This window comes from Colobus angolensis, unplaced genomic scaffold, assembly GCF_000951035.1.
Source record: "Colobus angolensis palliatus isolate OR3802 unplaced genomic scaffold, Cang.pa_1.0 Scaffold86, whole genome shotgun sequence".
NCBI classification, from domain to species: domain Eukaryota; kingdom Metazoa; phylum Chordata; class Mammalia; order Primates; family Cercopithecidae; genus Colobus; species Colobus angolensis.
The window spans coordinates 2,154,105-2,180,434 of NW_012122487.1; the positions used below are offsets into that span (position 1 = coordinate 2,154,105).

General features: G+C 38.2%; 1 protein-coding gene and 1 pseudogene across 1 annotated transcript in view; one reads left to right on the top strand and one right to left on the bottom strand.

Moving 5' to 3' along the window:
* The window catches only part of FOCAD (focadhesin), a 331,523-nt gene that overhangs the window by 298,613 nt on the left and 6,580 nt on the right, over positions 1-26,330 (bottom strand). The window lies entirely within an intron of this gene.
* On the top strand, positions 25,902-26,213 carry LOC105503454 (annotated as a pseudogene).

Genomic DNA, 26,330 nt, shown 5'->3' on the forward strand with positions numbered 1-26,330 from the left:
AAGAAAGAAAGAAAGAAAGAAAGAAAGAAAGAAAGAAAGAAAAAGAAAGAAAGAGGGAGGGAGGGAGGGAAAGAAAAGCATGTAAAAGGATGGGGAACGCAGGTGGTAAAGCAGGAGCATGGAACTAAAAAGAGGATTTCCTAAGGATCCCAATTTATCCCATTTTCATGACGCACTGAACCTACCAAATTACACTACTTTGAAAAACAGGGTATTCTAGGTCACCTACTTATTACAATATAATTAAAATTAAAATTTATCTCCATACACAACCCTAGATTAACTTATAACAAGCAGAAAAACCAAGTTTCCTTGATCTCAAAAAATAAAGCATATTGTTATGAACCTGCAGCCTTCTCTAACTATAGGTTGAGCAACCCTAATCTGAAAATACAAAATGCAAAATGTTACAAAATCTGAAACTTTTTGAGCACTGACGTGACACTCAGAGGAAACGCTCACTGGACTCTTTTGGATTTTCAGATTGGATTTTCAACTGGTTTAAAGTATATGCAAATATTCCAAGTTTTTCTGAAAAAAATCCGAATCCAAAACACTTCTGGTCCCGAGCATTTCAGATAAGGAGTACTCAATCTGTACTTTCCACCCTTTAATCCAAAGCTAAACTCCCTGAACGGGTAATTTATCCTGGTATTTTTCTTCAACATCTATGTCCAACTTTCCTCCCCGAATCTGACATTCCACAACACTGAAACAACTTGTTATAAGATTGTAAACTATTTTCCTATCTAAATCTACTTATTAGCTTAAGCAGGTCAAAATTTTTTAACTTCCCAATTGTGTCAATCACAACTTTCCTGTAATTTTCTCCTCCTTTGAATTCCATAATACTTACAACAGAATCTCCTAAAGTGTGTCCCTAGGAAACACAGGAAAAAAATATCTCCATGGATGAAAGAAAGATGCTATGGGGACATATACTCCCATCTTGAAATTCATTCTCTCATTTAACAAATACTTATTAGTTGCCTATTGTGTGTCCAGCACAGTTCTAGGTGCTTGAGTTATATCAGTGAACAAAATAGGCAAAAATCTCTGCATTCATGGAGCTTACAGTCTAGTAGAAAGCAGCAGATAATTTTTTAAACAAATAATACATAAAATATGTTAGAAGATGGTAAATGCTAATAAAAAAAAAAGTGAAGCAGAATAAAGGGGATGAGAAATGGGAGAAGTGCACTCTTTCTATTTTAAATATGGTAGTCCAGGTCAGTCTCTTCTAGAGAGGGTGGCATGTGAACAGATTTAGAGAAGGAAAGGAAGTTAGATAAGCCAAACAGATATCTAGGGGGAAGAGTGTCACAGGCACAGGAAAAAGTCCTAAGCTAATAAACTGCTTAAGCCCTGTCTTAGGAAGAACAAAGAGATGTGCATGCAGCAGAGCAAAAGAGGAAAAGAATGGCAAATCAGGCCAGAGGATTCATGAGAAGCCAGGTCATAAAAGGCCTTGTATGCCACTACAGAGACTGACACATTTATCCTGAGTGAAATGGAAAGCTGCTGCACAAAGAGGTGGTAGGGTTTCAATAGAATCACTTGAGGTACCACGTGGTCAGATTCTGGATACATTTGAAGGGAAAGCCAATGCGGCTGCTAATGGATTGGATAAGAGTACAGAAAGGGCCAGGCACAGTGGCTCACACCTGTAATCCTAGCACTTTGGGAGGCTGAGGCAGGCAGATCACCTGAGACCAGCCTGGCCAACATGGCGAAACCATGTCTCTACTAAAAATGCAAACATTAGCCAGGCATGGTGGTATGCACCTGTAATCCCAGCTACTCAGGAGGCTGAGACAGGAGAATCACTTGAACTCAGGAGGTGGAGGCTGCAATAAGCTGAGGTTGTGCCACTGTACTCCAGCCTGGGTCACTGAGTGAGACTCTGTTAAAGGAAAAAAACAAAACAAAACATAGGAGAAAGGAGTCCAGGATGACTCCAAGGTTTTTAATCTGAGCAACTTTTTTTTTTCTTTTTTTTTTTTTTTGTTTGGTGAGACAGAGCTTCACTCTGTCACCCAGGCTGGAGTGCAGTGGTGCGATCTTAGCTCACCGTAAACTCTACCTCCCAGGTTCAAGCAATTCTCCTGCCTCAGCCTCCCAAATAGCTGGGATTACAGGCACCCACCACCACACTCAGCTAATTTTTGTATTTTTAGTAGAGACAGGTTTCACTATGTTGGCCAGGCTAGTCTCGAACTCCTGACCTCAAGTGATGAACCTGCCTCGGTCTCCAAAAGTGCTGGGATTACAGGCGTGAGCCACCATGCCCAGTCTGAGCAACCTTATTTTTAATCTCAATTCCTTTGGCCATTTTACACATGGAACAATACAATTTCAGTGTTACTTCTTACCATGGCATTTTTTACTAAAAAGAAAAGATAGAGCTGCCATCACCTGAGATGGGGAACCAAGTTTTGTGAAGAAGACAAGGAATTCCATTTTGGACAGTTAAGTTTTAGATGCCTCACAGATATCCCAAGGGGAAATGTCTCATAGAAAGTCGAATACAGGAATCTAAACTTGGAGGTAGAGATCATATTGGAGATATAAATAATGGTGCATATTATTAAAGAACATGAGAGGGTCTAATACAAGAAGTCTATTTAACTTTGCTTAACCCAGAATTTATCAAATCTATCTGGCCATGCAAAAATGGAAATACCTGCTAACCATCTATACTATCAGTCTGCCCTGGGATACACATTGGGAAACACTGTTTTACTGACTCCTCCTGTTCTTCCGTGCACTCTGCTCCTCGAGTGCTATCTTTCTTCCAGGAAGCACTCCCCAGCCACTCTGCCTTGTGCTGTTGTTCCTGCATATAAACTCTCCCACAGCTCAGTCATCACCTCACACAGATCTCCAAACACTTCCATACTTTCTCTTAGGAGGCTCTAAAACACCAGAAACCAGGGACATCAAAAACAAAACACTATTTCCTCTCAAAAAACTGTCACCCCAGTTCATTTTTCCCCAGTTCTCCTCTCACAATTTCCTTCATCACCACTCTCTAAATCCAGTCAGCCACAAAATCGGCTTCCTTCTTGCCAGCACCTCAGAGGTTACTCTTCCTCTTCATTCTAGATTCATTATCTTAGTTCCTCATGGCAGGCTTACTCCAGTAACTGCTTAGTCTTGGGGCTCTCCATGCTGAGTTCGTACACTGCTGTCAGACTAGCTGTACTGAAATGCTGTTCCCATCACATCATTTCCCTGTGAAATTTTCATAGTGGGTTTTCAGTTGTTTGTTGCATTAAATGCAAATTCTGGTGCCTAGCTTTTATGCCCTCCTATCAACAGTCTTGCCCATTCAACTTCATTTCCCCTGCTGTAATTCTAATCTAGCTAAAACAGTTTCCAAAATGGTCCCAAATGTTCAAATTCTGCTCAATTCTACAGGATTTCATTTCTTCTCTCCCACATAAAATGTCTTTTATATGCTTCCACTGCTTAAATATTAAACTCCTTTCATAGCACACTCTGTTAAGCCTCTTCCAACTAGCTACATCTAACAGTAATCATACTGCTTTATATTGCATTTGGTCTGACCCACATGTAACTATTTGTATCAGGACTAGAAATCTTTTTTCTGTAAAAGGCCAGAGCAACTATTCAAGTCTGCCACTGTAGCACAAAAGCAATAGGCAATACATAAATAAATGACTATGGCTGTGTTCTGATAAAACCTGATTTACAAAAAGAAGTGGGTGGGCCGTAGTTTGCTAACTCCCAGTATGTACAACTATTTTTAAATTAATTTACAAAATTTCTTGACATAATTCCTACAATTAACATTCAAATTTGGCCCTGTGCTCCCAGGCAGCTAGGGTAAATAAACAAAATAAATAATACCTCTTTTATAATCTAAAAGATAAGAAAATATCCTTTATCAAAGAAAACATTTTTGTTACCTGAAACTCTGAAGGAAATTTCTCACATTGGACTTTATAAATGAATACAGAGTGATATAATAGGCAATATTCTCAATAACAAAAGCAAAAGGAAATGTTATATTACTTTTTTTCTTTTTTTTTTTTTTTGCCCAGGCTGGAGTGAAATGTCATGATATCGGCTCACTGCAGCCTCCACCTCCAGGTTCAAGCGATTCTCCTGTCTCAGCCTCCAGAGTAGCTGGGATTACAGGTGTGTGTCACCATGCCTTTCTAATTTTTTGTATTTTTAGTAGAGGCGGGGTTTCACCATGTTGAACAGGCTGGTCTCAGACTCCTGACCTCAGGTGATCTGCCCATCTTGGCCTCCCAAAGGGCTGGGATTACAGGTATGAGCCACCGTGACCGGTCATATTACTTCTCTTTTAAGCAAACCCTGGATAAAGCCACAGGCATAATGTAACATGTTATTCAGCCAAAAAAAAAAAAAAAGAAAAAGAAAAATCTCAGCTACTGGGGTCCAAGTACAGAGTTTTCAGATGATCTAAACTAACTCAAAAGAAGGCTGACTTTACAGTATCCAGAGAAGCAGGTAAGATTATTGATATGTCACAGAATATATTTACTCAAATATCAATGGTGATAGAACTATACAGAAGAAGATTTGGGGCTATGTACTCTGATCCAGACCCAGAACGCTGGAATTCTAATATGGCTTTCGGGACCAGGTGAGCAGCTAGGTAGGCTAACAGCTTATTACAGAAGCGAAGAAGTTGAGCCATCCAAAAAGATGACTCTGTTTTCAGGTGTACCACTGTGGTAAAAGAGTATTGTTTTTATCCAAATTACCTAAGTATAGATGACAAATACCAAAGATTACAAAAGACAGCCCTAATTTCAGTGTGACACCTCAGAGAATGAGTATGTTTTTTAAATCTATAGTAACTTTACCTTTCCTAACAAATGGCCATTAAGCATTCTCAAAACCACTATCCAAGCTGTGATATGATTTTATATCATTCTTTTTGCCATCACTGGTCTACAAATTCCAAGTGTCTTTCATTTGCTGAAGACTTATATTTCAAGGTTAGTCACAACTATTGGCCTTTCTAGGTATAAAAACATCATATCCTCTTACGGAATTTCAAAAAAGAGTAAACATGGCCGCTTTAGCATTGGCAAGTGTAGCACATGTCCTGCTTTTTTAAGAGACAGAGACAGGGTTTTACTTTGTCACCCAGTCTGGACAGCAGTCTACTTTATTTTTAAACTCAATTTCCTTTAGGTATTTTATACATTAAGAGAAAACAATTTATATATTACTTCTTGTCATGCCGTTTTAATAAAAGGAAACCAGTAACAATATAATCCATAAACCACATGCTACAAAAATGTATGTTTGATTTTAAAAGATTTATCTCCAACCTGTCAGTATGCCTTTTTTGTCTATCTAAATCTAAATTAGAAAGGTAATTTTTAACAAGGTCTTTAAGTTCCCAGTGAATCAAAACAGTTGTTTAAAGTAAGCAATTATCACATTATCTGCCAAGGTATTTCAGCCCCATAAGAATACTTCCAATAAAATTAATCTATCAATTGCACTAATAAAAGAGCAGCAGAAAAAACACTGGGTTTTCAACTTTCTTTCTCAATAGTTTCTCTAGGATACTGTACAACTACATATCACACAAAAGTACTTAATGTCAAACCTCAAATAAAGGACACAGTCTGAAAAACAAGAGGAAATCTAACAATTATGAAAACACAGCAGAGAGAGTAACTGATTATACAAGGTAGTCGGAGGAGGAGGATCCAATGGTCATGAAGATAGACTTTTTTTTCTTAAGAAACAGTATCTCACTCAGTCACTCAAGCTGGAGTACAGTGACACAATCATAGATCACTGAAGCCTCAAACTCCCGGACTTATGTGATCCTCCCATCCTCAGCCTTCCAAGTAGCTGGGACTACAGGCATGCACCACCACGCCTGGCTAAAGTTTTTTTTTTTTTAATTTTGTAGCGACGGGGACTCCCTCTCTGTTCCTTAGGCTGGTCTCAAACTCCTGGGCTCAAGTGATCCTCCCACCCTCAGCCTCCCAAAGCACTGGGATTACTACAGGTGTGAGCCACCACATCCAGCCCAGAGTACCTTCTTAAAGCTAGTTTACATGAGCAGTATCATCAGCAAACCGAGAAAATTGCTGACAAAAAAATGAATACTTCATTCACATTAATGGGCTCTATGTTTCAGAGACACAAAATCCAGGACTTTTCTTTTTCTAACATTTTATCAATTATTCCAATTATCAGTTATGGAATTTACTTAGTTTCTTCCTCCCACAAATTAAGCTATGGAACCATCAGCCTAAAACCATACTTTTAAACATATATTTTGACAATTTTTATCTTTTTTATTACATTTTGTGGATGGCTTATAGAAAACCTGATGGGCACTATCAATAAATTTTGAGGTGATTTTATAAATTTATCAAGACTGTGGCTCAAGGGTGGATTCTAGAGTCCCCTAGCTGATTGACCCTGTCCCTCAAAAAAGAGGGGAAAAATTCTGCCTATACTTTTCAAATGCCCACCTTGTTCTATTGTCTAATATGGATCTCTTTCTCATTCTTCTGCTGCTTAGCTTCTCATCTACTGCTTCCCAGTCCCTAAGTATTTCTATATATCTGCTCTAAGATCAGGCAGCTTGATTCTGTTTCACCACCTTGTATTAAATCCTGACACCTGCTCACACTTAGCCTCAGCTCTTGCTTCAAAAGCTTAAAAAATCTGACTGCCACCTAACTCCCAGATTAACAGGACAAGATAATTGGAACCCTTTTAATCACAGCTGATCCTTGAGAAAAGGTCCATTTATATGTGGCTTTTCTTCTACCTCTGGCACCCCTGAGATAGCAAGACCAACCTCCCCTCTTCTTCCTCCTCCTCATCCTACTCAGCGTGAAGGTGAAGATGAAGACCTTTATGACGATCCACTTCCACTTAATGAATAGTTCTCCCCTTTATGATTTTCTTCATAATATTTTTTTCTAGCTTTGTTATAAGAATACAGTATATAATATACAAAATATGTAAGAATCAACTGTTTATAATATCCATAAGACTACTGGTAGTTAAATTCGTGGAGAGTAAAAAGTTACATACAGGTTTCCGACTGCATGAGGGACTGGCACCCCAAAACCCCAAATTTTTCAAGGGTCAACTGTATACGATTCACGAAAATTCATAAAAATTGAAAGTTTTCAACATTACAGAGCAAGTGCAAGAAAACAGTAATTTTTAGTCATTATATCCTCAGAGAGACCACTAAGACACATTAAAATTAAACCCAGAGTAGAAAATACTTTTATCTTAGCCAGTAATTTCAAAATCAAGCTGAAGTAGATAGCAACTCAGTGGTGTGACAGAGCCACTTGGTCAATATTATAATCAGAGAAAGCAGCAACCATATGATGTGGAAGAGACTGCTATTTATCCACCAAAATCTGTTCTCTTCTTTTGTATTAACAAAACTGTAACCTGAACAGCTTCATTACATTTCCCAGGCTCAAATATGGTACAGTATGAACATGTGATCAAGTTCTCTCCAGTGGTGTTTGAGCAGAAGTGACGTGCCATTTCCAGGCTGGAGTGTGCTTCCTCCACTCTCTCTTCCGAACCACAGTGAATTCTGGGCAACAACCTAGATGCAACCATGCACATGAAGACAATGGCCCTGGGACTCTGTTGAAGAAACAAAATGGAAAGAACCTGGATCCCTAAATGATAGCTTGCTGCACAGCTGCATACCTGGAACTCCAACTACTACAGGAAAAACTTCTACACTGTTTGAACCATTGCATTTTGGGATCTCCTTGTTTGCAATATCTAGCACTTCCTTAACTAATATAATGGACCTAACATCATCTCCCTCCCTACATTTGTTCACTAATGAAGAAACAATGTCAGAGAGGTTAAAACAACTTGCCAAAAACAGAAGTCATCATGACAGAGTTCAAGTGAGAACAGAGGTTTCTTGACTTCCAATCAAGTGTTCTTTCCACTGGACCATCGGTAACATGAGGCATAGTCTGCACATTCCACATCACTTACCATATCCCAGGAATTTTAAGATCAATAATTCAAATACTGAGAAAATTTACATGACGATGAGTTCAGATGATCTCACTGGTTACTATTTACTAAAAGCACAATGAATTCTATCAAATTCTTGCCTTTACAATTTAGTTCCTTCTCAATATCACATGCTACTTACAGATTTTGAAATGGGAGTCTAAAATAAGATCAAAGGCAGGAAATTCCAAGTCAGAACTGATTGCTGTCCAGGAAAACAGGACATTAAAATAAAAAATAAAACCACAAACTTGGCCAGGCATGGTGGCTAATACCTGTAATCCCTAGACTTTGGGAGGTCAAGGCAAGAGGATCACTTGAGCCCAAGAGTTTGAGACCAGCCTGGGCAACATAAGGAGACTCCATCTGTACAAAAAATTTAAAAATTAGCTGGGTATGGTAGCTCATGCCCACAGAAACAGCTACTTGGGAAGCTGAGGTGGGAGGATCACTTGAGTAGATCAAGGCTGCAGAGAGCCAAGATGATGCCACTGTATTCCAGCCTGGGTGACAGAACCAGCCCGTTTCAAAAAAAAAAAAAAAAACCCACAAAACTGAATAATGCCTAACTAGTTACAAATTTTCTCTAATTATTCTTGAACCCTGTGTTTTAAAGTGTGGTATATGGATGTGTATTTATATGCTAAATATATATCAATGAAAAATAGTATTTTTTAAAATCTAAGGGCTTATGAATGTCTAGAATTTTTATAGCATCCAATCTAAATCTTCAAAGTTAGCTTTCTTATTTTTTCCAATATCATAAATTTTAAGTATTTTTCCTTCACCAAAACAGTTACATATATTGCTCAGTACAAAACATTTTCTAAATAAAGACTTCATGTTCATACAAAATATCTACAGTATATTTACAATAAAACTGATACCCAATTATTTTAAAGGTGTTACTGGCCAATAAATGTCTAATCTGAACAGCAAAATCTCCATATTCACAATCTTACTTCAAATACCATTCAGTCAGCTAAAATTATTAAAACATCACAGAATGGATGTTTTAGATATTTTGCTTATATTTTCTCCCTTCAAATATGATTCAAATTTTGTATACTCACTCTCTAAAATAACTTACCTAATTCTTAGCAAATATTAATATGGTACAAAGTATACATAGTGTAAGGATGTAATATTTGGGATTTTCTATAAAATACCCAAGTATAGAAAGAAAAATAAAAGAAGATTGATAGATGAAACAGGAATGTCTAAATGTTGATAATAGGTACACTAGAACTCATAATACTAGTCTCTATTTCTATGTTTGAAATTCTCCATAATAAAAGGTCTTTTAAAACCCATGTATGTGTCTCTTACTAGGGGAAAGGCAATATTCTAAGCATTTTACATGTATTAACTCATTTAACCCCCATAATAACCCTGAGATAGGTACTCATTCTACAGATTAAGAAACTGAGGCACAGAAAATTTAGATAACTTTCCCAAGGTCACAAAGTGACAGAGCTGGAATTCCAACCTAAGTAGTCTCGCTCCAGAGTATATATGCACAAAGAAAAGCCCAGAATGTACAAATTGTGGATAATTTTTATTTTTGCTCATTCCTACTTTCTAATTTTTCTATGAGAATATGTGTTTTGTAATTTTAATAAAGTTACCAAAATAGGAAAATCTTGATTCACATTCTAATACATTTTGTAGAAATAGAGGGTACAACTTTCTGACACCCAAATCACTGAAAGCGTAGAAATCCATCATTAAAGGGTGTCATAAAGTGAGCAGCAATTTAATAGAAAAATTGTTGATAAAATGATGAAAGATTACTTTGTTACTTATGTTTACCAATGCTTTATGAAAAGAGTAATATTGAAAAGGGGCCAATGTAATTTAGCCAAACCACTTAAAAGTTTTCCTCCTTCATTTTCAAGGAGAAACATAACCATTATAATTTCCCCAAGTAGACTCCTAGGAAATCTTCCTCCAAAATAAAAACTCTTACTCTAGAAAAGTAAGAGATTACAATTATAGACTGATTACAAGTTTGTTGGCAAGATTTTTTATTGTTGCAGAGTGACCAATCAACCTCATTTGGTATTTTTCCTAAAAACTAAATTACTAAATTCATGTAGAATGGAATAGATATGGTTTAGTTATTTTAATTTGCATACTTAGTGTTAATGAAAGCTGAAGACCAAATGAACAAAAAAATTTTACAGGAAGATAGTAAATTTCTCTATTTTCAACAAAGTCAATGTACATACAACAAATAAACATGGAGAATATCTCTATATTTGAGTACTTAATGGTATAAAGGACAAAAACAAAGTTATCGCAGTACTGTTAGAAGAACTACAGTGAAAATGGTCGAATGAATAAGATCAATAGTGCACTGTGAAGCAATGACATATATTCTTTTGCAAACTCTAAGATTGTCCACAGAGAAGATAACACCTTAATCTGATTAAGCTCACAGTCTTACATACCTTTATCATGCTAACAGAGCAATCTGACACAGAGAGCAAAGCTCCGAGGGGTTTTGGGGAGCCCCCTTTGGGGGCTAAAGGGAGCAGGGAACCATAGACCTGGATGCAAATCCTGGTTCCAGCACTAGGCAATCACTTACCATCTTGGAACCTGTTTCCTCAATGGTTAAACAAGGTCTTGGGAATAACAATATAAAGTACGCCTTAAAGCCAAGAGAGTCTTGCACACAGCAGGTACTGTAGAAATGTGTGCTTCCTCCCTCCCTCAGTACCATGTGGGACAGTCAAGGAAGGTGAATGATGGAAAAGAATTTGAATTTAAGTGATAAGTAGGGAGTCTCTCATCAAGTGAGCAGTAATGAAGTAGAAAAATTGTTTTAATGACAAAAGATTAATTACTTATATACAAAGATGGGATCTTACATGCAAGCCACTAGAAATAAGACACCAGCCCCAAGGTTACATAAGATTCCCATTTAAAATACAGTTTATGCAGCACTATTCACAATAGCAAAGACATAGAATAAAATACAGTTGACTTTTAACTCATATGCTGAAAACTTTTCGATAGTTCCCCATTGTAACTCCACAGGAAGGCTGAAAGGTCCTGGTCTCGCAACGCTCCTTCAGTTAGGGCGCTTTAGCCACATGGGCCTTCAGTTTCCTCCTTGATCCACCCCAACGCCCACACCCTCAGCTCCTTCCACATCTGGGTCTAGAACTCTCAGGCCCCTCAGCCTCAAGTGCTCTTGACTTGTTGTTCAATTGTTCAAATAAGCTGTTTCTTCTCTCCCTTCACATGTTCCCTTGAATCTTCCCTATCTCCCCACCACCCCCATAGCCTCATATAGTTCCCTACCTGCCACCACAGTGACCCACTACTGTACCATTCATAGCTTTTATCACAGTCTCAAATGATTGGTCATTTACTTATTTCTGCTTCCCTAGTCTACCCCCACCTCCCCAAATGCAAACTCTTTAAGGCAGGGACTTTTTTTCACCACTATCTTCCCAGCATATAACAAATACCTATTCAATAAAGATTCACTGAATAAGTGCAAAGCATGACATAGAATTTGGAATGCCATGTTGGATTAAACAGCTCCTATGTGCTAAGCACTCCACGAGACACTTTAACTAATTCCACTAGATCCTCACAATAACTTTGGGGTAAATATTAACTCCATTTCCCAGATGAGGAAATAGGAGCTCAGAGAAGAAGTCACTTGCCTGAGGTTATACAGTGGTATTAACAGTCAGGATTTATTGAGAATTTTACCATGTGCCAGGCAGGTACTGTCTCACTGGTATTGTATTCTCTTACTCAATATTCAAAACAACCCCATGACATAAGTACTACTATTAACTTTACCTTCATATGAAAAACCAAGCGAGGAAAGCAGAGGTCAAAATTAATCGCCTAATTATGTAAGAAGCAAAAGCATGAATATAAACAGTCTGCCTCCAAATCTCACGTGCTTAACCACTCTTTAAGAAAGTTTAGATATAGTTGACCTAAAGTTTTTGTAAACTTAAGATCACCAAGCAGCCAGGGGCTCGTGCCTGTAATCCCAGCACTTTGGGAGGCTGAGGCGGGAGGATCACTAGAGGCCAGGGGTTCGAAATCAACCTAGGCAACAGAGCGATCGATACCCCATCTCTACAAAAAATTTTAAAAATTAGCTGGGCATGGTGGTACATGCCTGTAGTCCTAGCTACCCAGGAGGCTGCAGTGGGAGGATCATTTGAGCACTGGAGATTGAGGCTACAGTGAGCTATTATCATGCCACTGCACTCCAGCCTGGGCAATAGAACAATGCCCTATAGCTAATAATAATAATAATAATAATAATAAAGTTAAACAACTAAAGCTAAATTAAGATAATCCATTAAAGCATTCCGCTCAGAGCCAGGAACATAGCAAACAGTTTTTAGATGTTAGTTATTATTCTTAGTCTGAATCTAATACCTTGTTTTTTCCATTGTATTTTGCTGCATCTCAGGAAATCAAATAAATCTTTAAATGAATTACCTGGATTTGCATATACAGTGTTAAATTAACTTCCCAAAGCAGCTTATCAGCATATGCAAACAGCTTTGTATCTTTGTATATACTGCAAACCTAAAAAGGTAATCAAGTATAATGTGCACACATTACATATTAAAGGGTTACTCTTTGCCCAGAGCACAAAACATAAAAATTGTTTATCTAAACTTAACCTTCATCTTTGTGGTACCATCACCAGCAATACATCTCCCACATCTGTATATGTTCTTTGGTTGTATGCCTTTATTTCATCATTGACTGTTCAGTTTAAGTTCAATGAGTATCTAACAGAGGATAACAATTGGCCACTTCATCATGACAACTGTCAATCCGTAGTAAATCTACGCTTCTCGTCACTGATATCAACACTTTCACATCTACATTTTCGATTTTTTTAAAATAAGCAAATAATCACTAAAATTAATTAAAGCAATTATATACCCAAATGATTGCTTAAACACTACACACATACAGATGGCAATGCCACTGCAAATGAATACTTAGCTAGCAGGAAACCCCACCATGTGACAGGTGAAAACACAGCTCAATGACACAGGGAAATTTGTGTGTACACGAGTTTACTTGTAAAAACAGGGTTTGAAATAATACTGGAATGCTCAGGAAGAAATGTCCAGAAGCAGGAAGATCAAGAGGAAGCCACTGCATGTTCTTTCTCAGTTCCTGCAGCTGCCTCAGAAAACAGGGCTTGAACTAAGACTTGGCATCACATTCCAGGCAGAGGGAATATGAGGATATGGTTTGAGAGAACAAAGCGGAGAGCTAAGATCAGTCTCTAATGTCCCTTCCAGCTCTGAGAGGGTTATAATCACTGCTCAAGACATTCTTGTCTCATTCTGAAGGGCCTAGTTTCCATCTATGTAGCAGTTGTACCTGCTCAGATGCCAGTAAAGAAGAATCAGACCGGTGGCGCCAAGATGGCCGAATAGGAACAGCTCCAGCCTCCAGCTCCCAGAATGAAAAAATGCTTATCATCACTAGCCATCAGAGAAATGCAAATCAAAACCACAATGAGATACCATCTCACACCAGTTAGAATGGCAATCATTAAAAAGTCAGAAAACAACAGGTGCTGGAGAGGATGTGGAGAAATAGGAACACTTTTACACTGTTGGTGAAACTGTAAACTAGTTCAACTATTGTGGAAAGCAGTGTGGTGATTCTTTAAGGATCTAGAACTAGAAATACCATTTGACCCAGCCATCCCATTACTGGGGATATACCCAAAGGATTATAAGTCATGCTGCTATAAAGACACATACGCACGTATGTTTATTGCGGCACTATTCACAACAGCAAAGACTTGGAATCTACCCAAATGTCCATCAGTGACAGACTGGATTAAGAAAATGTGGCACATATACGCCATGGAATACTATGCAGCCATAAAAAAGGATGAGTTCGTGTCCTTTGTAGAGACATGGATGCAGCTGGAAATCATCATTCTCAGCAAACTATAGCAAGAATGGAAAACCAAACACTGCATGTTCTCACTCATAGGTAGGAATTGAACAATGAGATCACTTGGACACAGGAAGGGGATCATCACACACTGCGTCCTATTGTGGGAGCGGGGGAGGGATAGTATTAGGAGATATACCTAATGTAAATGACGAGTTAATGGGTGCAGCACACCAATATGGCACATGTATACATATGTAAGAAACCTGCACGTTGTGCACATGTACCCTAGAACTTAAAGTATAATAAAAAATAAATAAATATACATGTCTGAGCAAATTCCAGTATCATGCTCAATAGTAATCTACTTGAAGTGCTTCCATCAATGTGACTTTTATCTTTAATTTTATGTAATATTGTGGACACATCAGTAAATGATATTCAAAAAAATTTACAATGAATTTTCACTATTGGAAAGTTGAAGCCAAAATTATTAATTTTCATTTTTAAAAATGCCATTTCATTCCTAGAAAACCCCAAATAGTCCAGTGGAGAAAAATTAGAAATAAAAAAAAAATTGAGAGTCATTTGCCTGATTACAAAATTAACAACTTCCTTATGTATTATCACTGGTGAAGTAATGTGATAAATAAAATCTCCTTTTCACAAAAGCAATAAAATAGTAAAATACTGAGGTATAAATTTAATAATATAATTTATATGACTTGTGCAATAAACGATTTCAACCATAGAATGAGTTTTGTAAACAGAATGAGTTCATTGTTTTTAGGCAACAAATTGGTGTTCTAGAGATTGCACCTCTCTAAATTATGTAAATTCAATATTGTGACAAAAACAGGAAAGTAATTTTGTAGCAAACGAATTAGAAGATTTATTGGAGAAATAAGCACTGAAGTATAATGTAGAAAACCTAAAAAGGGGTATTGAAAGTTCATTAGGCTTGAAAAAGTTTTAAATGTTTCAAAATATTTCACCAAGACAATTTTGTTGCACTTCATAAAAATATATATCAGTGTATAAAAAGATGCATTAGAAAATAAACTCACACATATGTAGAAATTTAGTATATAATAACTAGGGTATTTAACTGGGTGGTTATTTAGAAAAATTCTGAAACTCTATCTCAGATGTTCTATTGAACACACAACATACACACAGACCCTATCTCCTATTAGATCACAAATTTAAAAGTTAAAAAACAAAACTCTTGGTTAAAAACCATGGCATTCTTTCCATAATATGGAGTGAGGATACTCCAGACAGGAAATGTCTATCTTACAAATTTAAAAAAATAAAAGATCCATTTAACTAAGTGAAAATTTAAATGTTCTCCATGATACAAATAAAGCCAAGATAAAAAATGCCACATTGGGAAAAATATTAAATACAACAATAACAACAACAACAAAACCCCCACAGTATCACCTGTGCATATTTCCCACTGGGGTAAAAGGAATTTTAAATAATCTCTTTGAAAAAAAGTAACATTTACTAATCTTCTATTATACAGTGAGCATTACTCGTGGCTGTTTTCATTTATAGGGTGCTTAATAATCAGATATTAGTTAACCTTTGCAATCAGCCTGGGCAGGAGTTGATTAGTCAATCATTTCATATTAGCATAGAAATATCAAGCAGCATATTCAAAAATCAGAAGAGGATCTTGAAGTGAAACGCTGACATCCAATTGACAGAGTACAGTATGTAAGATGTCTTTCAGATAAAGTTAGTTTAAGAATTTTATTTAAACAAGTATAGAGGAGGAGGAGAAAGGAGAAAGGGTTAAGATATAATATGTAGTGCTTCATAATTCTTTTTTATTATTATTATTTTGAGACTGAGTCTTGCTCTGTCGCCCAGGCTGGAGTGCAGTGGCGCCATCTCGGCTCACTGCAAGCTCTGCCTCCTGGGTTCACGCCATTCTCCTGCCTCAGTCTCCTGAGTAGCTGGGACTACAGGCGCCCGCCACCATGCCTGGCAAATTTTTTGTATTTTTAGTAGAGACAGGGTTTCACTGTGTTAGCCAGGATGGTCTCGATCTGCTGACCTCGTGATCCACCCGCCTCAGCCTCCCAAAGTGCTGGAATTACAGGCGTGAGCCACCGCACCTGGCTGCTCTTCATAATTTATTTAATTTCACAAATGTTAAAACTAGTACATATGATTTTCATACATACAGGCCTAATGGAACTTTTCAACACTCTGTTTTAAGTAAATGACCGACTAGATGAACAGCAATAGCCACTCCATAGACCAGCAACTTACAATAAAGTCAGTGTTCAAAAGAGTTTCATTTCACCCTCAAAGACTACTTCTGCCTTTCAGCCCAAATTGAAATACTATCTAAGAAATTGCTCCTAAACTGGCTTACTGCCAAACTGATAGAAGGGTTATCAAAGATCAGATCAGCTCAGGAACAAGCCACACAAATAAGGCAGAACCAGCATGATTCCCAGAACCACAAAAGTGTCCCCAAGTCCCACCTACCATACCTAATTTCATAGGGAACTTTAGCGCCATGAAGCTGAAAGTCTGACGCAGGCCAAAAACTAAACCACTCTGTGGAACTGGGCAGCCTGGGTACCACTTCCTGAGCATTTGATCTTACTATCTGACACTTCTTGGCTATATCCCAAAGTGTGCCATACATCCTTCAAGTTCTATTCAGCTCCCATTTTAAAAGTGAGGTAAGAATTGAAAAGGCTTAAAACCAAGCACACTTTGTGTAAAAGTATTCATGGATAAATCTAAAAGATAAACTAAGGACTATGCAGATAAAATATCGATCAGTAATTGAAAATAACATTTGTAAAGAGTTTTAATAATGTAAAGAAAAGCTCACAATAAAAAACACTTGAGAAATTTTTGCATACAACCATGAACGCAACAAAGTTTAAAATATAAGCCAGGCGCAGTGGCCCGCACTTATAATCCCAACACTTTGGGAGGCTGATTTCAAGACCAGCCCGGGCAACATACAAAAAATATCTACAAAAAATAAAAAATTAGCCAGGCACAGTGGCATGTCCCTGTGGTCTCAACTACCCAGGAGGCTGAGGTGGGAGGATTGTTTGAGCCCAGGAGGTCAAGACTGCAGTGAGCCAAAGATTGCAGCACTACACTCCAGCCTGGGTCAGAGAGCAAGACTCTATCTCAAAAATAAAAATAATTATACATATATGTGTGTGTACACACACGCACATATACACACACATATAGTATATATAATGTGTGTGTATATATGTATGCATGTGTGTAATATAGAGAGAAATACAGAATTAAAAAAACAAACAGGCAAAAATGTTGATAGGGTTATTTCTGAAAAGGATGATGGATGATTATGTAACCTACTGTATTCTCCTTTGCTACTTTTAATTTTGTTCTTACAATGGGGCATACATTATTATTTTAAAGTACAAAGCAATTAATTCTCTTAAATAAAAAGATACAATTTTTAATTGCAATTTTTAAAAAAGTGATATTATTTACTCACTTGAAACCATGGTCTTTTATCATTCTCACTAAAGAGGTGGTTTCACCACAGCACACACCAAGACAAAAAAAAGTCTCACTTGATCCAATTATACCACTTATTAAGAACTCTTTAATGAGAAAGTCACACACCTTTGAGTTATTAGAAGCTATAATGGTCCTGCAGAGTTCCAAACAAGTAAGCTAACAGAATTACCTTTGGTTCTAAATTGTTTGCCAGGAGATTTATCCATCTGTGCCTGAAAAAAAATCAAGTGTTCCTCCAGTATGTTCAACATCCTCCAGTCTCATTTTAATCAAGTATGTTAGCCTCAGTCTAGAGAGTATTTTTAATTGCTTGAACTACAGTATAAGTAGTTTCTTATTTTAATTTTCCAAATTCATACACAACATACCAAGAAAATCAAAATTTTAGTCATCAATACGTAAATTTTAGAGAGGTCTTTAAACGTTTTGGCATCTGTCAAAGAATAAAAAAAGCTCTTTCTGATAGTGACATTTGAACAGACACCTGAAGGAAGTAATGCGCAGTCCAAACAGGAGGAATGACCTTGAGATGGAAGCATGTTTGGCAAGTTTAGGAAATACCAAGGACACCAATGTTGGCTGGTGCAAGTCAGCAAGTTGGGCAGGGAGAGTTTACAGAATGAAGCAGAAACCCAGATCATGTAAGCCTCTACAGGGTGCTGGGAGCCTTTGGATGTTTCTCAGTGAGATGGGAAGTCCTACAGGGTTTCGGAAAGAGGAATGGCGTATTTGACTGACATTTTTAAAAGATCATTGTGGCTTCTAAGGAGAACAGACAGACCATAAAAGGACAAGGATAGAAAAAAAGAAAAAGAGAGGGACCAGTTAGGTTACATCAATAATCCAGGAGATAAATCATATTGCCATGGACAAGGACAACAGCAGTAGACATGGTGGGAAGAGGTCAGACTTAGGACATGTTTATTTTTTTCCAGATTTATTGAGGTATAATTGATGTCTTAGTCTGTTTTCTGCTGCTAAACAGAATAGCTGAGATTGGGAATAACTTATAAAGAACAGAAACTCACTGGCTCACAGTTCTGGAAGCCGGAAAGTCTAATATCAAGGTGTCAACATCTGTGGAGGGCCTTTGTGCAACATCATCACATGGTGGAAGTGCAGAGAGACAGAGGGCAGGAGAGGACCGACTTTTATATCGGCACCAATCTCACCCTTGAGGGTAGCTCCCTCATGGCAATCACCTCTTGACAGTCCCACCTCTTAATACTGTTACAATGGCAATTAATTATTATTATTATTTTTTGAGATAGAGTCTTACTGTTGCCCAGGCTGACGTACGGTGGCATGATCTCAATTCACTACAACCTACATCTCATGGGCACAAGCGATCTTCTCACCTCAGCCTCCCAAGTAGCTGGAAGTACAGGCATGCGCCACCACATCCAGTTAATTTTTTTATTTTCTTAGTAGAGATGGAGTTTTGCCATGTTGCCTAGGCTGGTCTCGAACTCCTGGGCTCAAGCCATCCACCTGCCTCAGCCTCCCAAAGTGCTGGGATTACAGGCATGAGCCACAGCACCTGGCCAACGGCAATTACATTTAAACATGAGTTTTAAAAGGGACAGGCATTCAAACCATAGCAACTGACAAATAAAAACTGTATATATTTAGAGTGCAAAACCAGATGTTTTGATATATATATACAGTATGAAATGATTTCCACAATCAAACATATCTATCACCTCATCTAGTTACCATTTTGTGTGTGTGTGTGTGTGTATGTGTGTGTGAATGGTGAGAACACTTGAAATCTACTTTTAGTAAATTTCAACTATACAATACATTAACTATAGTCACCATGTTATATATACATTAAGTCTCCATTTGGTCAAAGGGTACATGCCTGCAGTTGTAAGTATTTCAGATATATTTGGTAAGATTTGCTAATGGACTAGACGTGGAATGTGAGAAGAGTGAAGGAAGACTCCAAAGTTTGGGGTTCAGATAACTGGAAGAACACAGCAGTCATACACTAAGATGCAGAAGTCGAAATCATTTATCCGTTTCTAAAATAATGCAGCAATGCATGAGTCGCCTAAATTCTTGGAAGTTCAATTTACTTTTGTCCATATCAGCTAAGAAAAGCTACATGATAAAAGGATGAAACATGCAGATTGTATATGCTTCATCTGCTTCTCAATTTTATTTGGGGCTAATCTTGACTCTACACAACAAATGTTAAATACGTAAGCTGAGCTGCAGCCTGGATTTACATTCAATTCATACCTAACACCAATGCTGCAGTCAATATCTGCCCCAGTCCTATCCACTTTCCAATCCCTGTAAGGCCTCAGTGGCCCTCTAATCCATACCTATCCCACATAGCTTTTAAAATATTATAAATTGAAACCAGTAAGATAGAGAGAAGGAGAGGAGACAGGCAAGTCAGTAGGTAGGTGGGTAGATAATCCTTACTTCCCTACATCACCTTCCTTTATTGTTCATTCCATTTCACATCTCCTTACAGGCTTTACGTCAAATGTTCAACACGTACTGAAGGCATTGTGTACGTGTCTAAATGTGGGATGAGAGGGCAGGGAAAAATTGATTGTATTGTAAAAAGAAACGTGAGGAAAGAAAAAATGAAAGCATAATTATATGCTTAAGAAAAATCTTTACCAATATGAAGTTACTTTGTTAATATATAATTTGATTTGTGAATGAATCATCAACTGTTGCTAAAACTATTAAGTTAAAGGAAGATAGGGAACTTTATATTAGAAGGATTAGGACGATCCCACTTGAATCGATTGATTCATCTTAGCATCACTAAAAGTAAGAATACCACACACATTGTATCCTCACGAGGTGATGGAATAGGACATACACAGGCTTCTGTAAGAATACTTACCTAAAAACATTTGCCACTAATATACACAGCTCTTTACATTTAATTTCCAATTTACAAGAAATATATGAGATACAAGAACAAGGTACCTCTTCCAGGACAATACCAGTTGCAGAGCAATAGGTCAAGTCCAGAATTTGGGACACTTTACAGGACAAAGGACTCGGTTTCTCCAACAAATCAATGACAAGGGAGAAAAGGAGTGGAGGGTTTGTACAGAATAAGTGACTAAACACACATAATAACCAAATTATATTATATCTGGGAAACTTACAGGATTCTGATTTCAAAAAACCAATTCTACTAAGACAACCTTGGCACAACTGAGAAATTCTGAAATACGGACTATATTGGATAATATTTAGGAATTGGTATTAATTTTGTTAGGGTTGATAATGAATGGCCTAGTAATTGCACTTTAAGAAGTCCTTATTAATTAAAGACAATTACTTTAAAAAAAAAGCTAGAGAGGAAAAAATGTTAGAAAAACAAGACTGACAAAATGTTGATGTTGTTGAAATTAAGTTCATTCACTATATTCCCTATTAATGTGTGTATGTTTTAAATTGTCCACAGTAACACATTTTTAAAAATAGAAGAAAATAGAAAAAAAAAGTAACTAGAGATTGTAAGATTGCAATGTGAACTGTTAAAAAAATTATTACCATTTTCAACCGTTAATCTGTGTGGATGAAAATTTCCTTGATGATCTGCAACGAAACCAAAATACAAAATCACAATACAAAAATAAACTGGAGGCTGAGGCACATAGAGATTATCATTTTTATTCATAATCATTCATTTCAATGTTATGCTCCTTATAATAGCTTCATGGTTCAGACTGACTTTATAATAAGAGTATGCTATAAATTCAAATGTAAAATAGCTTTATTTTGAATAATAAAACCATTATTTTGAATAACAAAACATTTATCTGAAGCTCTCAGTAAGATATGTGGAGGTGGAGAAACAGTCTAAGACCTCAAAAAAGGTTTGAAATTTTCTGCCCTAGACTATTCCTTTCACCTGCTTCAGCTTTGCTTTGAACAAAAAATGTTACGATTTACAACTCAAAGTGAAGAGGTTGCTATTAAGTATCAAGAAAGGTGTTACATATAGTTAACAGAATATGATAATCTTGCAAAGAATAAATTAGAGTCTGGATGTGGAAGAATACTTGGAGTAGAAGACCTCTTTTAAAAAATGGATTGCAATTGGGCGCAGTGGCTCACACCTGTAATCCCAGCACTTTGGGAGGCCAAGGCAGGAAGATCACTTGAAGTCAGGAGTTCGAGACTGGCCTGGCCAACATGGTGAAGTGACATCTCTACTAAAAACACAAAAATTAACCAGGTGTGGTAGCAAGCAACTGTAATCCCATCTACTTGGGAGGCTGAGGCACAAGAATCGCTGGAACCCAGGAGGCAGAGGTTGCAGTGAGCCAAAATCGCACCACTGCACTTCAGCCTGGGCAACACAGCAAGACTCCATGTACATAGATAGATAGATAGATAGATAGATAGATAGATAGATAGACAGACAGACAGACAGACAGATAGTGATTGCAAAAGTACTTGCAAAGGAGACTAGGAATTTCCTCAGATAATGGCCCAGAGCTTTTCCATAAAGCATGGAAGAGATACCTAAGCCTGAAAAAGGTTGCAATACCTGTCATTCCTTCATTCAAGAAATATTTATGAGATGCCTACCTTGTGTCAGACACTATACTAAGCACTGGGAATACAGAGAAAAATCCCTACCCTTATAGATTACATTCCTAGTAGAGGGAAGATAAGAATAAGCAAAATAGTAAATTATATAGCATTTCTGAAGATAAGCGTTATGGATAAAAGTAAACCAGGGCAGAGGATAGACAGTATTAGAGAGAGGTTTCCATTTTTAAAAGGATGGTCAGGGAAGGCCTGAGGAAGTACTCAAGTAGACTGAAAGGGGCTAAAAGAGCAGTTTCATCATTCAGAAAAGAAGATTCTAAGCGGAAAGAGTAGCAGTGCCAATGCCATGGTGAAAGCAGGCCTCCGATGTCTGAAGAACAGCAAAGAGGCTAAATTGAGCAGATTAAGCGAGAGATGGAGAGAGTGGCTGTAAATGGAGTTGGAGAGGCAACAAATGGGTCAGATCATGGCAAGCCTCACAGGACAATCCCAAGACTGCCTTTTACTTTGGGTGGTAACGGGAAGTCACGGGAGAGTTCGGGGCAGAGAAGAGATCTAACTCATGTTTTTATAAAATCACTCTGGCTGCTGTTCTGACAATATTGCAAGGGGAAAGAAAGAAGCAATCCGTTGGAAGGCCAGGACAGATTGCAAAAAATGGCCTTTGGTTGCTCCCAGTCTCTGTATACAAACCGCTTTACAAAGTGACTTTGCTGCTCCCCTCGGAAAAAAAGTAGACTAATTTTCTATCCCCTTCATCTGGCTTGACCTGGTGACCTGCTCACACCAACAGCAGGGAAAGTGAAGCTGTAGAAGTTCTTAGTCCAAGCCTCAAAAGGCCACATAGTTTCCTCTTGTTATCTTGCTTCCATTAGACCACCATGTAAAGAAACATAAACATGAGATAGTTTACTGAACCATGTAGAGCAGAGACAAGCCATCTCAGCTGAGGCCTCCAAACCTACCAGTCCCCATCACTACATGAGTGAGCATGGGCAAGACCAGCAAAAGAGTTGCCCCCCACCTACCCCAAGCCCAACCTAAGCTGCCAACCACAGAATCACAAACTAATAAATAACTGTTGGTTTAAGCCACAAAACTTTGGGGGTTGGTAACAATAGATAACTAATACAGAGGTTACTGCAAGATCTGGGACATAAACAATGGGGGCTTAGACTAGGGTGACAGCAGTGGGTAGTGACAAGTACTTGGATTCTAAATACATTGTGAAAGCATAGCCAACACGCTTTCCAAAGTAACAGTATATATATAGATTATGAGAGAAAGAAGAGCCAAGGATGATATTCAGGTTTTTAGCCTATGTCATGAAAAGGATGGAGTTTCTATTAACTGAAAGAGGGAAGATTATAAGTAAAAAAGGAAATTCAGTTTAGTCTGAAATATATATTAGTCATCCAAACAGAAAATGCTGAGTAGGCACTGGATATACAGAGTCAGGAGTTCATGGGAAGGCCAGACTGAAAATATAAATTTGAAAGCTAGTAGGGTATTACTAGTATTTAAAGCTAATATTTAGGCCAGGTGCCGTGGCTCACACCTGTAATCCCAGTACTTTGGGAGGCCAAGGCAGGTGGATCATTTTTCAAGACCAGCCTGGCCAACCTCTCTACTAAAAACACAAAAATCAGCCTGGCGTGGTGGTGTGCACCTGTGGTCCCAGCTACTTAAGAGGCTGAAGCAGAAGAATCGCTTGAACCCAGGAGGCGAAGGTTGCAGTGAGCCGAGATCGTGCCACTGCACTCCAGTCTGGGTGACAGAGGGAGACTCCATCTCAAAAAAATAAATTGGCCAGGTGCAATGGCTCACGCCATAATCCCAGCACTTTGGGAGGCCAAGGCGGGTGGATCACAAGGTCAGGAGATCGAGACCATCCGGGCTTAACACAGTGAAACCCCATCTCTACTAAAAATACAAAAAATTAGCCAGGCAAGGTGGTGGGCGCCTGTAGTCCCAGCTACTCAGGAGGCTGAGGCAGGAGAATGGCGTGAACCCGGGAGGCGGAGCTTGCAGACATAGCGCCACTGCACTCGAGCTCGGGGGACAGAGTGAAACTCCGTCTAAAAAAATTAAATAAATTAAATAAATAAATAAATAATAAAGCTAATATTTAAAGGCTGAATTATATGATCCAGAAGTATACGGTCTAATGACTAAGCCCTGAAGCACTTCAGTGTTAACAGCACTCTTATCAGGGAGATAAGGAAAAACCAGTAAAGGAGTCTAAAAAGGGACAATGAGGTAGGAGGAAAACCAGGAATTGTGGCATTTTTGCTAATAAAGGAAGAAAGTGTTTTAAGAAGCAGAGAGTGGGCTGGCACGGTGGCTCACACCTGTAATCCCAGCACTTTGGGAGGCCGAGGCAGGTGGATCACTTGAGGTCAGGAGTCCGAGACCAGTCTGGCCAACGTGGTAAAACTCCATCTCTACTAAAAATACAAAAATTAGCCGGGTGTGGTGGCACACGCCTGTAATCCCAGTTACTCAGGAGGCTAAGGCAGGTGACTCACTTGAACCCAGGAGATGAAGGTTGCAGTGAGCCAAGGTCAGTGCACTCTAGCCACTGCCACTGCACTCCAGCCTGGGCAACAGAGTGAGACTGTCTCAAAAATAAAAATAAAGAAGCAGAGAAAAGCTGTCTCAAAAAAACAACAACAAAAAACAAACAAACAAACAAAAACGCTGACAGGTCAACTGAGAGGTAGAAACTTGGAAGAGACCTTTAGATTTGGGAAAAAGAAAGGGCAAGGCATGGTGCCTCCACCTGTAATCCCAGCACTCTGGGCCCAGGCTGGAGGACTGCTTGAGGCCAGAAGTTCAAAACCAGCCTGAGGAACATGGTAAGACCCCACCTCTACAAAAAGTAGAAAAATTAGCCAGGTATGGTGGCGCATATCCGCAGTTCTAGCTACTCAGGAGGCAAGGCAGAAGTACCACTTGAGCCCAGGAGTTGAAGGATGTGGTTAGCTATGATCACACTACTGCACTTCAGCGTGGGCAACAAAGCAAGACTCTGTCTCTAGATGAAAAATAAAGTCACTTTTAGAAAAGTAACTTCTTAGAAAAGTTACTTTTAGAAGAGTAATTTTTTGATAGAGGTGAGGGAGAAAACCTGATTAAAGTGAATTTAAGAAAGAATAGAAGGAAAGTAACTGGACACGAGTATAGTTATACCATAAGGGGTAACAAATAAATTGTGCAGTGGCTTACGCAGGAATGGGGTCAAAAGCTATTATTTTAACATGGAAAAATACCAGCATACTTGCATTACTGAAGGGAATAATCCAGTAATGAGGGAAAATGCTATGCTCAGAGAGAGAGATGCTGGAACCAAATCCTTGGGAAGGTAAAAGGAATGAGACCTAGTGCATGAGTGAGGAGCTGTCCTTAGAAACAGACTGTAGGTGAGAAAATAACAGATGGCAATCTTAGGTAAATGCAGGTATGCCCACCTCCCACATTCATGGCAATTTTAATTCACATTAAGGCGTTTTCTACACCTCTGGGCCCAGAATTGACCTAAAAATACTCAACATAACCTTCTAATCCTACCAATAGATAAGAATTTGCACACATGATGAAATGTATTTGCAAAAGTATTTTGGGAGTTCAGAGGTCAGGAAAAGGTACATAAAAGCAAATAGGCCACACTGTCCATCCTTTCTCTGACAGATAACACAAATATTCACTGGAGACATATATGTTATTTTTAAATTTAGAAACAGTACTATGCCAACTGTCCTACTCTAACAGAAACTATAATGACTTGATGGATAAATGTTAACAACAGAAAGCTTCATCAGAATTTAAATTCCGGGAAACTGCCCCTTCTCAGGGTCATGATGGGCAGCAAGATGGCGTCTGCCAGTAGGGTTGTCCAGGTAGTGAAACCACACACTCCATTAATAAGGTTTCCTGACAGAAGGGACAATCCTAAACCCGATGTATCGGAAGCTTTGAGATCAGCAGGGCTACCATCTCACTCTTCTGTAATTTCACAACATTCTAAGGGAAGTAAATCACCAGATTTGCTGATGTATCAGGGTCCACCAGATACTGCAGAAATAATAAAAACATTACCTCAGAAATACAGAAGGAAACTTGTGTCTCAAGAAGAAACTGAATTTATCCAACATGGAGGTCCTGAATAACCATAGTGGCTGCTGTTTGTCATCAGACAATAGAATTATGTTTACAATAAAGGACTTCCAAAATGACAGATGAGAAACTGTATATTAAACACCTTTCATAAATACTATGAAAAAAAT